The sequence below is a fragment of the Anabrus simplex genome, chromosome 2 (genome assembly GCF_040414725.1).
Source record: "Anabrus simplex isolate iqAnaSimp1 chromosome 2, ASM4041472v1, whole genome shotgun sequence".
NCBI lineage: Eukaryota > Metazoa > Arthropoda > Insecta > Orthoptera > Tettigoniidae > Anabrus > Anabrus simplex.
In genome coordinates, this window is record NC_090266.1 from 771,764,468 (window position 1) to 771,778,591 (window position 14,124).

The 14,124-nt window shown below is 38.1% G+C and overlaps 1 protein-coding gene across 1 annotated transcript in view; it reads right to left on the bottom strand.

Annotated features, from left to right (window-relative positions):
- Positions 1-12,549, bottom strand: part of Cont (Contactin) — a 314,894-nt gene extending 302,345 nt beyond the window's left edge. The window contains exon 1 of the mRNA XM_067141447.2: positions 12,268-12,549. The gene's annotated coding sequence lies outside the window, so the exon portion shown is untranslated. The remainder of the gene's footprint in view (positions 1-12,267) is intronic.
- Positions 12,550-14,124: the final 1,575 nt, after the last annotated feature.

Consider the following 14,124-nt stretch of genomic DNA (forward strand, 5'->3'; position numbering starts at 1 on the left):
ACAGACCATCCATGGTGTTCTGCACATAATGGTACTAATCACAGGCAACGCCCAATCTCATGGTGTTCCTCACATAGTGGTACTAATCACAGGCAACGTAGACCCATGATATTCCTCACAGGGTAGTACTAATCGCAAGTAATGTCGACCCATGGTGTTCCTCGCGTAATTGTACTAATCACCAGGAGTCTCATGGTTCTAATTTCATCATCCCTTGGTCAACCCTTTTAGTTTCCTCTTATGACAGGCAGGGGATAATGTGGGTGTATTCTTTGACTGTGTTCCACACCCACACGGGGAAAGGCAAGTACAAAAGCCATTCTCACATCAACCTGCCTGTCTTATTAAATATGTGTTTCCAAATATCTATAATTTACTTTCTTAAATTGTACAAGTGATATAGTGACTACTGATGGTTAGGGCTAATGAAGGTGAGAAAATGCATGAAAAATCAAAAATCAGATAATCCAATTCAATGGTAGTTCATGGATTTAGGGTCTACTTGACTTTCTCTGTGCACACTGTACCAGTGATGATAATTTTGTCTATTTTTGGCTGAAACTCTCTAGATCTAACTCTCTGTATGTGCACCTTTTTCAAACTTTTACATACTGAAGGGTCACCACTATCACTATTCTGCTGAATATCCTCCAACTTTTATTTTCTTAAAATCAGCCACAACTTAGTAGCCAACTTTCCCTTCTCAAAATTTTTCTTTATGTAACTTCCAATTTATTCTTTATAATTAAAATATATTTAAAATAGTTATTGTCTGGCCGGTTACCCTGCTACGGTAATAAGTAGACACAAGAGTGTCAGGTGGCAGTAAATAACCCGATCCCCAAAGGTGACCAACAGCTTCGGGCAGATGAGTTTCCTTAGGTAGGGTGATGGTCCCCTGAGTGTAGAAAATTACACAGGAACCCGTCATGCAACGTCTGACCTCAGGTTAGGGGTGGCTGCAAAAGGAGTCTTTACTCCAGATAAGGAGCGGCCTAATCACCAGCTGGCAGTAGCTCTAAAATGCCTTTGGGAGTGGCACTTTTAAATCACCCTCGGAAAAGGCTAGGGCGTACTCTAAAAGCCATACGCAGTTCTTATGCTGGGGGAACTGTGAGAAGTGGCCAACCAGTAGAGAACATTATGAAGGTGGCAATAATCAACCTTGTATCAGTAAACGGAAAGTCAAAAGAAGTGACTGATTTTGTGGAGAATATAGCAATGATGGGATTGAGTGAGGTTAAATGGAGAGGAAAAGGAAAGAAGAAGTTGAAGGAATACATTCTGGAGGACATAAGGCAAAGAATGGAGTTGGGATAATAACAAACAAGATCTTAATAATGTAATGTTATTGACTTTACATCCCACTAACTACTTTCGCAGCTTTCGGAGATGCTGAGGTGCTGGAATTTAGTCCCGCAGGAGTTCTTTTACGTGCCAGTAAATCTACCGACACGAGGCTGCCGTATTTGAGCACCTTCAAATACCACCGGACTGAGCCAGGATCGAACCTGCCAAGTTGGGGTCAGAAGGCCAGCGCCTCAACCATCTGAGCCACTCAGCCCGGCAAACAAGATCTTAATAATAATAATAATAATAATAATAATAATAATAATAATAATAATAATAATAATAATAATAATAATAATAATAATAATAATAATAATAATGTTATTTGCTTTACGTCCCACTAACTACTTTTTAAGGTCTTCGGAGACGCCGAGGTGCCGGAATTTAGTCCCGCAGGAGTTCTTTTACGTGCCAGTAAATCTACCGACACGGGGCTGCCGTATTTGAGCACCTTCAAATACCACCGGACTGAGCCAGGATCGAACCTGCCAAGTTGGGGTTAGAAGGCCAGCGCCTTAACCGTCTGAGCCACTCAGCCCGGCAAACAAGATCTTAGATGAGTGTGTAGATAAAGTGGACTATGTAAGTGATAGAATAACCAAGATACAGTTAAGGACAGAGAATGGCGTGAAATGTATGCACCCCAAAGAAAATGATACATACAAATTCCTGGAGACACTGGAGAGAGAAATAAAGAATGTGGAAGTGACTGTTGTGGGAGACTTTAAGGCAATGATGGGATGTGACAGAAAAGGAATGGAAGAAGTAACTGGACTTTTTGGATATGGAAACAGGAATGAATGAGGAGAGATGTTGATGGATTTTTGTGTGAGAAATGGATTAAGTGCAGGCAATACAGGGTTCAGGAAGAATAGTAAAAAATGACAAGATTACGGATGGTGAAACCAAAGGACAAAGACAGTAACTGATTTACTTCTTGGTGGAAAGAGCAAATCATAAACAGCTGTTAGATGGAACAGCCTTGTCAGAAGTAGCCGTTAATGGAGACCATAGAGTAGTGGTAGCTAAAATTTAAATAGGAAAAATACTGAGAATTCAAAAAATAAGAGAGAAGAAAATAAAAGTATAGAAATTAAAAGACATGGAATTAAAAGAAAAATTCAAATATGAATTGAAACAACACAAACCCAGAACTGAGGTGCAGAGTGTCAAAGTGGAATGGGACATGTTGACGAAGGCATTTGTGAGCTGTGCAGAGAGTTCTTGTGGCTGAATAGGTGAAAGCAACCCCATGGTGGAATGAGGGTAAAGGAAGCACTGAAAAATAAGAATAATGCATGGCAATGATGAAGAAGAGAAGGCTATTTGCTTTACGTCGCACCAACACAGATAGGTCTTATGGCAACGATGGGATAGGAAAGGCCTAAGAATGGGAAGGAAGTGGCTGTGGCCTTCAGTAAGGTACAGCCCCATCATGGCAATTATGGAATGGAGATAAAATGGATGAAAGTAGAATAAAGTATCATGAAAACAAGGTGGAAGAGAGTAGCAAGTGAAGAAAAGCTGGGAAGGATTTACTGAGAGTTGGAAGGGAGTATGTAAAGAGATAAAAGGCTGCTACATGGACTTGTAAAAAAGAAAAGAAAGAGTCTACATAAAACAGGTGAAAGGGAAATGAGAAAAAATAACACAACCAGATGAGATAAGGAAAGATGGAAGGATGAACTCCTGAATTTAAGATGGGATGTACATGAGATGGAGGGAGAGTGTCAGGAGCCTGAATCCAAGAGTGAAATCACGATGAAAGAAGTTGAAACTGCTATCAAACGAATGATAGTGGGAAAGGCAAATGGACTGGATGAAATGTATGTGGAAATGATAAAAGCAGCAGGACCTGTTGGTCTACAATGGCTGTATAGGCTATTTTGATGTATTTGAAAAGAATGTACCAAATGTCTGAGTAAAGAAGTAATAATACCTATATTTAACAAGGGGAACAAGAAGATATGTGATGACTATCGAGGAATCACACTCGTATCTCAGGTAGCAAAAATATTTGAAAGGGTACTAAAAAAGAGACAGAAGAAAGGTGGAAGAGCAATATGGCTTTCAAAATGGAAGATCAACAGTAGAACACATCTTCAGTATGAGGCACTTTATGGAAAAATGCTCCCCTGGGAAAAATGTAACTTGCAGCGGTGGGGAGGCTTGCGCATTCCAATGAAGCAGATAGCCAAACCATAGGTGCAACCATATCAGAAGAGTATCCTGTCAAGAGACCAGACAAATCAACGTTTCATCGAAAGAGGGGTAGCAGCCTTTGGGAATGTGCAAGGGCAGAAGTCTGGATTGTCATATATGGCCTTGTAATAATATTTAACATGGCTTAGAGGTATTAATAGTGATACACGGCTGAGAACAATGGGAAACTATAGCTGTAATTAACTCCCGAGCAAGGGCACGTAGCTCTCTCTCAATGAATGGATACATCAATGAATGATCTACTGATGATGGCTTCCTCCCGGGTAAAATATTCCAGTAGAAAATAGTCCCCCATTTGGATCTCTGGGTGGGGACTACACGAGAAGGGGCAATCATCAGGAAGATGGATACTGACATTCTGCGAGTCAGAACATAGAAACTTCCAAGTTTGAATTTTCGAGGTAGGTTAGTGAATGTGAAAAGGGAAATGTGAATACATTAAAGTTAGATGCAGGTGGTGTAAGTAAAGTAGACTGGCAGGATGAGCAGGATTTTTGGTCCAAGGTGGCTACAGAATTATCAAAACAAAATCAAACACGGGAAATGCAGGAGTTGGTTTAATAACAAATAAGAAAATAGGGCAGTGGGTAAGCAACTATGACCAGCGTAGTAAAAGGATTATTGTCAAGATAGACACCACGCCAATCCCACCACAATAGTGCAGGTCTAAGATATTCCCAGTATCAGACTTGGACTCTGACCACAACTTGGTGGTCACGAAATGTTATCTGAAGTTGATCAAACTGAAGATAGAAAGGAAGGCAAGGAGATGGAATCTAGACAAGTGGAAAAGAGTGTGAGGGACTGTTTCAATGAACATGTTGCACAAGGACTACATGAAAAGGCTTCACAACAGATGAAGAGCAGACAGTTGTGAAGAATGAGATCTATTAGGCTGCTGAAGAAAGGATAGGACAAAAGGTAAGACCAAGTAAGAATCAGTGGATAACTAGGGAGATATTAGACCTGACTGATGAACGGTAAAAATACAAGAATGCAAAAAATGAGGGCAGGAAAGAATGCTGGCAATTAAAGAATGAAGTAGATAGAAAATGCAGGACAGCTAAGGTAGAATGGCTGAAAGAGAAGTGCAAGGCGGTAGAAGGTAGTATGGTTGTAGGAAAGGTAGATAATGCATCAAGAAAACCTTTGGAGAAAGGAAAACTAGGTGTATGAATATTAAGAGCTCAGATGGAAAATCACTTCTAGGCATAGAAGACAAAGCAGAAAGATGGCAGGAATATATCCAACAGTTCTATCAAGGGAAAGTATCAGATTATAAGGTTCTGGATCAAGAAGAGGCTGTTAATGCTGATGAAATGAGAGACCCAATTTTTAGATCAGAATTCGACAGAGCATTGAGAGGCCTAAATAGATACAAGGCACCTGGAACTGATGACATACCTTCAGAATTACTGACTGCCTTAGGAGAAACCAACATGGTGAGGTTAATCCATTTGGTGTGTAAGTGTATGATACATGACTGATTGATTAATGTTTGTTGTTTAAAGAGGCCTAACATCGAGGTCATCGGCCCCTAATGGTCCGAAATGAGACGAAATGAGATGACAAATTAAAAGTCCAAAATCCTCCACTGACCAGAATTCAAAGCACGAGGACAAGGAATGAATGGATGGATTGATATGAAGTTAAAACGATCAGTGGATTCAACCCACAGTGCCTCACATGCACAAAAGCTGGCACAAAAGAATAGTCGTACGGACCAAGGGACTGCTTCTATAGCACGATGCTGAATCGATTAGAATATGCTTGTTCTGGAAACAGGTCCAAAATCCAGGTCATAATGGGATTTATCGCTAGAAAAGTAGAACCATGGTATTTTCCATGTTGCGGTACTAATCAAGAGTAGCGTAGACTCGCGGTATTCCATACATTATGGTACGACTCACACGTAATGAAATTCACACATGTATTACAGACCTAATGTGTTTTGCACATTGCGGCGCCCTTGACAGGCAACGCAAACCTATGGTGTTCATCACCTAAGTGTATTAAGCACAGGGACTTGTACTATCCCGTGGTGTTCCTCATACAGTGGGTACTAATCATAAGCAAGCCAGAACCATGGGTTCCCTCATCCTGTGGTGTTGCTCATATAGTGCTACTAATCACAGGTACTGTAAAAGCCGTCGTGCCCACGTTTGCTAATAATCACAAACCTATTTTGTACCCAACACAGTGGTACTACGCGCAAGTAAAGGCAACCCATGGTGTTCCCCGCGTGGTGGTACTAATCACAAATAGTTTCATGGTTCTAATTTGATCATCCCTTGGTCGCCACTTTTAGTCGCTCTTACGACAGGCAGAGGATACTGTGGGTGTATTCTTCGTCTGCGTCCCCCACACACAGGGGGGTAGATAAAGAGAAAAAAAAAAAAGAAAAGAAAAAAATAGTGATCCGTCACTTTGAAAAATGAAGTAACGGACAAAGAAAGGCAAGTGCCATGAAGGGCGTGAAAATTAAAGACTCCCTAGGCCTCGAATGCTCTAATACCGTCGGAGTCAGAAAAGAACAAGAGTTGACCAAGGGAGGTCTGACAGGATAGACGAAAGTGAGGAGCCTGGCACAAGTAAGTGGAAGCAATGCCAGGACTCAGCTAAGGGCCCCGTGGTTGCCAATCCACACTCCCAAGTTGAGAGCCCCTTGGGCCCCTTTTAGTCGCCTCTTAAAACAGGCAGGGGATACCGCGGGTGTATTCAACATGTGCGTCCCCCACCCGCAGGGGGTTATGATACATGAGAAGTGCCATCCGATTATAGACAGAATCTTGTTATACTTATTCCTAAGAAAGCAGGTACTGACAAGTGTGAAAACCACCACACAATTAGCTTGTCCTCTCACGCTTAAAAATTTTCAGCATATTTTATTTATAGAAGAATGGAAAAACTAGTTGAAACTGAGCTTGGAGAGGGTGTTTAGCTTCAGAAGAAATGTAAGTACATGTGAAGCAATCCTGAATTTACATCTGATCTTAGAAGAGGATCGAATTAAGACAATCCCAAGTACATGGTGTTCGTAGATCTGGAAACGGCATTTGGTAATGTCATTTGGAACAAGCTACTATTTCAGATTCTGAAGGTGATCGGACGATCAGATAACGAAAAATAAGAATGATCTACAATCTGTACAAAAATCATTTTGGAATGATAAGAATCGATGGCTTTGAAAAAGAAGCAGGCTGCAGTTTGCCCCCTATCATTTTCAATGTTTATATACAACAACCCCAGAGGAATTTGGAAAAGTAATCACAATCAAAGGAGAGGAAATGAATACTCTGAGATTTGCCAATGATATTATTATTTTATCACAGTCTGCAGAAGATCTGGAGAAATTGCTGAATGTTATGGTCAAGGTCTTGGAGAAAGAGTACAAGATGAAAATAAATAAATCCAAACCCAATGTAATAGACTGAAGTCGAATGAAGTCAAGTGATGCAGGAAATATTAGATTAGGAAATTAAGTCTTCTTAAAGGAAGTAGATGAATATTGTTACTTGGGTAGTAGAATAACAAATGATAGCACAAGTAAGGGCATAAAATGCTGACTAGCAACAAACAAGAAAGGCCTTTCTTAACCCACTCGCATCATTGGACGAGCAACGGTCACGTGTGGTGTTTTGGCGCATGAATCAAATGGTGAACACAGCTTGCAATGACACAGCGTCTCGCTTATCTTTGCAATATAAGTTCTCACAATACACACTGTAAGGAATTAGAGGCATGTACTGTAGGTAAACAATGCTGTCTGTATTTCTGTGTGACACTGGGATTGTTGATCAACAATTCAGTTTCAATGGTATTCAGTTTTCATTATGCAGTAGAACTGGCATTGTGGTAATGACTATGAGAGTTTGAAAGCAACTGTGGACAGTGTTTTAGACGACAATTATGGCAATAATGACATTTTGGAAAATGAATCCGAGTCAAGGGTAGTAATAGTGACAATATCTGATGATTAATCATTAAACACTGAGCAAGAAAATATTTTTGATACGGCATCTTCTCCATCTCCATTTTTCCTTAAGCAGTGTAAATCACCCATAAATTTAGAAGTGTGAGAATGGTCAAAATATCTAAAGATATATCAGATGTTCTAGAGCATTACACCTACAGTGGGGTTTGGGAGCATATTATTATAGGCTTACTCAAACCCAACCCACGACACTGAATCTAGAACCAGCTACAATGGACGATTAGCACTGAATTCATCTACGTTGAAGGATATACAAAGAATGTCACTGTTTCTGACAGAACCTCAGAACAGAGAGCAAGTTATGAGTCTTGAAGTTGAAGATTGTGTTGAAAATGACGAAATGTTACATGACACTGATACTGATGATAATGGCAGTGGTAATGAAACACTACAATAAATCAGTTGACTATGAAACATTAATTTCATTTTCGATTTTAAATTAAACAACCAACGTCCAGTGAATTGATAACAAGTTAAAATTTTTCATATTCAATAAAATTTATAAATGAATGGGTGAGATTAAAAAGGAAAAGATTCCATTCGCAGTAGTTTTCGGTAAACTAAGAAAAACTGTTTTATTACAAAACTATTACCCAGACGAGAACAAACCAAGATCCAGTCGCAGTGGAAATGAAGAGGAGGAAATGGAAATGGATAGATCATACTTTGAAGAAGTCAGCAGGATCTATAGAACACACAGCATTGTAACGGAATCCACAAGGGGCACGGAGGAGAGGTCGTCCTAGGAAGACCTGGAAGAGGACTGTAGAGGAGGAGGTTCTTGAAGCAGGGAAGACTTGGAAGGAAGTTAAAGCATTGGCAAGTCTACAACCACAATGGAGACGTTTCACGGATGCCCCATGTTCCAGTGGGAACGAGAGGAATTAAGTCAAGTCATTACTCAGACTGAAAAACATACAATATATTAGTCACCATACAGTAATATATATTACCAAGTTGTATTAGAATTCTGGCTCCCAGCACAAATTAAAGTCAATGGAATCTTTTCCTTCTTTATCTCACTGGGTCTGGAAATGCGAAGAGTCTATAAAAATTTAATCTAATTCAGAAATTTACTTTCTTGAATCAATATTATCATTGCCATTTACACCCATCAACATTTTGTAAATTATTCATAACTTAAAACAAAAGTTTTCTCTAGGCTATACTGCTTATTTCATACAAATAAATGTTTAGAATGCCTTTTGTAACACCAGTCACTGCCATCATTGCCCAGAGCACTTACTAGAAAAGTTCAAATGTTCTCATAAAACTATTTGTGCTAATCAAGTATATAAGCCTACTGCATAACTCTTGTGACATCATCTATTTTTTTCCTTAATGGGAACTTCTCTGCCACCTGTATTTTTCAAAAGAAGGTTCACATTTCCTCTTCTAAACAATCTAAAGGTTTCAGTAAGCAGGCCATCCATTAACTCCTTAGCTGCAACATACCCTGGTTCCTTTCTTTTGAAAATCAGATGTTTGTACTTTTTTGAATTATACTTTTGAGCCTTGAGTATACTCTTAAAACATTTTATTATAATGAGCAGTCCACCAATCTTTGTAGTCCTTAATTTCTTCATTTAGTACTGTGTGAACAAAAAGTAATAAAGGGGCTTCTTTTTTGTACCTCTACGATAACTTTATCATATTCTCCTAGCATTACAAAAGCAAACTGGTTACATGCATGAATATACTAGTTTTATTACAGCCAAATGGCCATGTAAGTAAGTACATTAATTTTAACATTTCCAAGCCACATAGGTCTCATTCTTCTGAACAGAACTTAATCAACGATTTCCCTCTATTAGGACATGTTACGACGTGGTATCTATCACATTCACGATCGTACAATTTACACATGCATCCGAATTCAGGTTCATGAAATGTTTTGGTTTTGCAAAGCTTAAAGTGAAAACCATGAACAGCCAATCTAATTACAATATGTCTTAATTCGTAGTTCGCTTCCATCCATCCCCGCGTTGTCATAGCATCCGTTGTATAGAAATCTAACCAAATGTCTCCTCTTTTCTGCTTCAGTTCCGTAAGTAGTCGATCGTAATTTGTCGTGGATGGTAGTGACATCTTGAAGCGTAGCTCTTTGATCAGGAAAGATTCTCTCGTCAGAACATACACAAGTCGAGATAGTGTATACTTCGAAAGCCCCACAGTTCTCTTTAAGTATGCGGCATTGACTTTCTCTATTCATCGTAGACTATTAATGTTTAGGTATTCCCAGACGAATTGTAGACCATAGGTGATTATAGGCACAACTTTAATATTGAAGAGCTGTATCGCTGCTTTAACTGACATTTTACGTAAATCTTTGATTTCGTTCACTGCTTTAAATGCCAAGATTGTCCTATTCTCTATATGTTTTGTGAAAACATTGCCTCTGGTTTGGAATATGACTCCCAGATATTTTAAGTGACTAACCCTTGTTAGTTCTTTACCACTGTTATGGACTCTGTCAGTCACTGCTGGCCTTCCCCCTTTTCTGAAAATCATGTAGACAGTCTTTTGGTCATTTACGCTGATATCAATTTCATGTGCCCATGCTGCCAAAAGATCAAAAGACTCTTTCAGGTCCTCAGCTGTTCTGCAGTGAGAACCATATAATCTGCATATACATACAACTTTACACCACCTTTGATGCATCGTGTCACATCCGAAGTGATTATTGAGAACAGAAGAGGACTTAGAGGATCTCCTTGTAGTACACCATTGGTCTGTGCTATTGCATCTGATATTGATATGTTATCCCGTATAAATACTGTATTGTTGGAGAGAATGTCTTTGATTATGACTGCCAAGTAGTGACCCTTACCAATTAATTGTTCCAACTTTGCCAGGAGTATGTTCCTATTGAGCATATCGAAAGCTTTAGAGAAGTCAACAAAGATTGCGTGGAGCTTCCCACCTGGTACTCTTGGTGCTTCCTCGATATCTTGTTTTAAACACTCCACTGCTTGCAGGGTAGATCTACCTCTTCTGAAACCAAACTGTTGCTCTGGTATATATTGATCCACAAGTGTTGTTAGCCTATCAGTGCAGTAATAAATATATACATTTCATTAAGTGTAATTTTTCGATTTTGTTTGAGGGCTCACTCCAAACTTCAACCTCCAATAGTGCAATAGAAATTTATTGATTCTTTTCCTTCTTTCTGCTTTTTGATGTGACCGTGTATAAGCTACATAATTTGACCAAAAATTGGAATCTTTTCCTTTTTAATCTCACCCATTCAAGCATAATGTAAACCACACTGATAAATGAAATAAATGCTACAGTTTGATATAAATCACATATACCAAGATTTAATTGAAAGAAAAGACTGGATACAGTTTTCTTTTTTCCTCTACTCATAATTTTATTTATGGACTAATGAGGCATTTTTCGTAAAAACTTCTTCAATTGTTATGCTAGTGCAAAATGCACACTTTCATTTGCAAAGTGAAATGAAACAATGAACTGATGATAATGATGATGTTTGTTGTTTAACCCTGACAATTACACCACACGACTTTCTGACGTGTCGTGCGAATGAACACCATCTAGCGCGTTTTTTCTCGTTTGCCTATATCAAATTCAGACTTTTTATTGTAGTCACTTCTTACGAGTTTTTAAATTGTTCAATATCAAATGGTAATGTAGATATGCTAGCTGAAACAATTCTTCTACTTTTTCAGTCGTCCCATTTCCTTGTAAATTAAAATGATCGAATTCAATAAAACTTGCAGTTGGTGCAAACTATTTCTAGAGCATAACACCTATTGAAACGTAACTTTAAATAATAGGCTTTCAGTGGCACGTCTTCGAGACGTGCGGTGTAACTAAAGCAATATTTATAGACGTGTTACTGTCAGGGTTAAAGGGGCCTAACAGCTAGGTCATCGGCCCCCCAAAAAATGAACTAGGCCTATAGGCCTAAATTATTTAATGTGATAATATAATAATGTGACTAGAATTAACTGTCAAGATAAGTGTGCTGTCATTTAAGTGCAAGTGCTTAAACATATTTTATATACCTAGGGCCTATTAACTACGTCGCTTTCCCAGATCTGTAAATTAGCCCTCAAACAAAATCGAAAAATTACACTTAAAGAAATGTATAGGCCTATATTTATTACTGCATATAGTATATTCATGCATGTAGTCACCAACCTTGTTGAATATAACAGATAGTGCAAAGAAAAACTATTCTACTGTTATATAGGCTAAATCAGGAATTAAGTGATTCTACACGACAGCACAAATAAGCTCTAGAGATTTTTGAAGAAAATGGAAAACTTGTTAACATATTTATCTTTATCTCTATGTTCCATCCCAGGTCAAACTAACATACTACCTATAAACAAACAATGCTTGAATTAAACCTGTTTGCACCGATAAAGTTTGCAATAACCAAGTGCTTGATAAAATAGTATAGGGAGAGTATCACTCAATTAGTATCAATAAAAATCAAAACAAAAACACTGATTTTACTCAATGCAAGACCACCACTTTAGTATCAAACTGTATTTGCAGCTTACCAATATTATGTAAATATCAATGAACCAATTAATTCAATGGAAATATAAATAAGCAGCAAAGGCTATATCTAACATTTTTCCGATATAATGTTTCTAAAAATCAAGCAATTAATACTAATCATACTAATAACAATAATATGAGCGGTAAGTTATTGAAAAATTTACCTGTTCCAAACAACAGTGAGTACCACAGTCCTATGTTTACACACAAATCATCCGTAAGAAAAACAGCATCAATAAGGACACTCCCAGTCACGCAAATGACTCATTCGTACCTACACACAGCGAAAATCACAAATGAATGGGATCACATATACTGTGAGCCTCAACGATGGTACGTGTAAAGGTACTGAAACCACTACTAAAACATAAACTATCGCGAAAATGGGCAAACTGACATATTAAGTCGGATGAAATTTACAGTAATATTCAGTTAAAAACAAAACATATTTCTTGTAGTTCCCGGTTCCACATCTAGGATGCAGGACAACCAAAGATCATTAGACCTGGGAAGTTGCTCCTTTGAATGCAATCGGTTATGCGAGTACAGCGCTACATCCGGTATTCTCCGGTAGTAAACTGTTGCTCATGAACCAATCGGCGAGCGGAGACTTTGCGTACGAGATATACAAGGCCGGGACATCTATATATATAAAATAAGAGTTTTGTCTGTACATTGCTCAGAATTTGAAAAGAAAGGTATTTCTGTATCGACCATGTCCACAGTAACAAGGAAATGCACTTTTTACTTTTCCGTAATTTCTGTCTGTCTGTCTGTCTGTCTGTCTGTCTATCTGTCTGTATGTATGTATGTATGTATGTATGTATGTATGTACACGCATCACTAGAAAACGGCTAAAAAGAATTTAATGAAAATAGGTATGCAAAGTCGGGGAATAGGTCGCTACAATCTAAGCTATAAACAATGTTATTCACGCTGATAGAAATGGTAGTTTAGGGGAAGGAATAAAATTTAATGTTCAAATATTTATGTTATTAGTGGTCTTACCTTAATAAAAATTCGTATGCGGAGTCGGGAAATAAGTCGCTACAATCTAGGCTATAAATTATTTTATTCACGCTGAGTGAAATGGTAGTTTAGGGGAAGGCCTTAAATGTAATTCTTAAATATTTACATTATTAGTAGTCCTATCTCATTGAAAACTGGTATGCAAAGTCGGAGAATGAGTCACTACAATTTAGGCTATAAATTATGTTATTTACGCTGAATAAAATGGTAGTTTAAGGGAAGGCCCAAAATTTCTTCTCAAATATTAATATTATTAGTGGTCTATCGATAAATACTACATAAACAAAGTTATATAGAATTAAATTTCCGAACATTTATATCGTATACATTTTTACCGTACCGGCTATGATAACACAGATATTCATGAATTTGTATTTGTGTTGCCAAATTCATATCAACGCCGAGTCACGAGAAAATAGGTAAACAGAATTTAATGAAAATCGGTATATATAGTCGGGGAATAAGAAACTACAGTGTAAGATATAAACAATTTTATTCACCCTGGATGAAATTGTAGTTCAGGCGAAGGTGCCTACAATTTAATTTTTAAATACCTATGTACTTGGTCCTATCGAAAAGTACTACATAACAAAAGTTTCCGATCTTTTATATTTTATTCAGTTTCACCGTACCGGCTATGATAAGATTGATATTTCAGAGTCGGAAGAAAACTGAATGTGAAGGCCTACAATATCGAAAGCGCGTAATATGGATCAACAATAACATTACACTGACCATTGTCTGTCTCTTGTGCTACCTCTCAACTCCGATAGATGGGATTACTGCTGCGTACCGAGCATAATAGCCTGACTGAATATTGGCGGGAAATAGCCGGGGAGTTAGAAAATTTTCTTCTTTAGCATGCCATTCCTCTGTTTCATACATTTTCTGATAGAGCTAGTACGTAACACACTACTTCTTCTTCATATTCCGCCGCCAGTATAGTGAACTGATATTTTCCCACTCATCGGGTACTCCTAGGAAACAGATTA